This window comes from Phalaenopsis equestris, unplaced genomic scaffold (genome assembly GCF_001263595.1).
Source record: "Phalaenopsis equestris unplaced genomic scaffold, ASM126359v1 Scaffold000408, whole genome shotgun sequence".
Taxonomy (NCBI): domain Eukaryota; kingdom Viridiplantae; phylum Streptophyta; class Magnoliopsida; order Asparagales; family Orchidaceae; genus Phalaenopsis; species Phalaenopsis equestris.
The window spans coordinates 32,778-35,517 of record NW_018164849.1 but is presented as its reverse complement, the minus strand read 5'-3'; positions in this window follow the sequence as shown (position 1 = coordinate 35,517).

Sequence of the window (2,740 nt, the reverse complement as noted above, 5' to 3'; positions counted from 1 at the left end):
AATCAATGATGTTTTCTTGCCACAACCTGAGTATCGTGCCTCACATACAAATCTCTATGCTCTGAGGCCATAGAACCTCTCCCTTTTTCTTCCTCTAGCCAGCTTTCTTCCATATCTCAAAGTTAAAATGATCATTAAAGCCACTAACACTATTGGGCTTTGACTCTAAGGCACCTTCGGAGGGCTCATAATTATCATGCAAAAAATATAAAGGATAATTAGTACTGAGATATGATTTTACATAAATTACACAAATAAATCAAAACTTATTAAACTTACATGAATATAGTGAGACATGTCGTCTACTGACCAATGGCTCGCAGGATGTTGATGTGTAAATGCGTACAACTTAGCGGTGGTAGGCTCTTAGCCAAGATCCAACCTCTATTAATGTATGGAAATATTAGTGTTAACCTTACTTTATTGAGGTCTATTTTCTCTCCTCTCCCAATCATTTAGAACCTAGGTTCCAGCTTTAAGAGTTTCTTAGCGACAACCATAAAGGACTAGTGAATGGTTGAGATCCAAATTTAGAAATTCAAGCCAAATATCCATTCCCTTTAATTGAAAATATACTTAACGTTAATCCTTTAACCATAGTTTTTTGTTGAGTTAATCATGGCTATGCTATTGGAATCAAGGGTTGAGTACCCACAATGGAATGAACATGCTTTTAGGTGACCCATTGAGTCTAGAAACTAGACTTTGTGGCTTAAATCCCTTTCATTAGACCCTTGGTTCACCACATTGACTGGGTTCGTTAAAGCTACCCATTAGCTTAATTAGCCTACGGGAGATCTTGGGAGGCCCACCTAAAAATTTCCTACCCTCTTCCTTTGGTTTGGGCTTAGTATTCACCTAGAACCATGACTAAGCTAAACATAAAATGATAAATTAAAGTGATTAGCAAATCGAAGTCAAAACTAATCAAATTCAACAAAGAATAAATAATCAAATCAAACCCAATTTTAAATCAAACTAAAAATCAAAATTTAAAAGAACAATGAAATGCAAAATTATACATGATTCAATTAATTAAAATGCATACAACAAAATTTTATTAATAAACAAACATAAATAATATAAAAAATATATTTAGAATAAGCACTCAAACTATATATCCAATAACAAATTTTAACCTAAACCCAAATCAAACTTAAAATTCAATATCAAATTTAAATCTAATTTAAATCAAACATAATGATCATAGCATCTTAATTCACATCCAACTCAAAATTAAGATATAAATAATTAAATAATACTTTAAATTACAAAATTTTGCTCTCAAGTTCAATAATAAAATCATACATAAGTTTTAAGTCAAAAATCATAGAAATCTACATATAAATCTAATCTAAAATTCACATAAATTTACACTTAAATTCAACTTAAAATTGCATTTAAACCTCCATTTACGCCAATCCAAAGTAATTCATTTTAAATAAAACATTAATGAACTTTAAAACTCATGCACATTTAAAATTAAAATTCAATACAAGTTCAACACTAATTCAACTTCAAATCAACTACAAACTTACCACCAAACCAAATCCCAAATTAAAATCAAGTTTAAATCACTCAAATCATCACAACCTAACCTAAACTTAAGCCTATACTCCAACTTCCCCATAGTTTATATTCAATTCTATATCAAAACTACATCAACTAGAGCCCTAACCCAAGACATCCTAAGTCCTAAACTAAAATCCAAGCCACCAGCACACCCAACCTTCATTTCTTTCTCCAGCTAAAACTCTGCCCAACTAGTGGCTAATGCGCAACCCAAGCTTGACCCAAGCCCACCATAATCAAAATGGCAAATCTACACTCTTGTCCATAATCAATCATTTCCACTTGGCACTCCTACGTTAACTTAACTCTCACCATTACTTCCTCTTCCACTCCCTGCCTTCCCTTGGTACCAAAAGGAGCCCTAAGACCCTTCATTCATGTTATCTACATATAGAACACCCCAGATCCTCACAACTTTCTCATTGCCTTTCCCATCCTCTGAGGAACCCTCCCAACTCCTCAATTCATCTTTTTAGCCCTCAGTTAGACAAAGAGAAATCTAATCCCACTTCTATATAACTCAATCTCCTTTTTGAAGCCTCAAAAGCTTTAAAGAGCTTTCAACCCCTTGCCTCCCCTTATGATTGCGCCTCTCTACCACCTTTCAATCCAAGTTGGAGCACTTGCTAGTCGAAGAAGTAATTGGAGTTAGTGGAGCTTGCTACTAAGCATTTAGAGATGACCATGGGAGCGATAAAAGCATTCTAGAGCAATTATTTGATTGGAATGCCTTGACATTAGATATATTCTTTGAACCTTAGTCCAAGACTTGCAACATGCAGTCCTTTGTGAAAAAAACTATTAGGGATCATGATTCCCACCTTTTGATGTATATGGTTTAACCGTATGATAAATTGATTTTGGTTTTGGGCTCCAGATATTTTAGATTGAACTGTTTTTATTGAACGATTTGCAGTGCTCCATGCACACGTGGACAACGAATGGATGCCATCTATTTTTGTATTTTGGAAACAAATAAATCTGATCCTTTCAAATAAGATCCCATCCTTTTAGTCAAATGTAAATTCGTGTAACCATATGATGGCTAATCGTTGGCGCACAAGTATCGACATCATTTTTTGATATCACGAGTGTAGGTTGTCTGCCTGCAAGACTTGAGATAGTGATGGTTTTTCCGTAGTATCTCATAGCTTGAGACACCATTCGA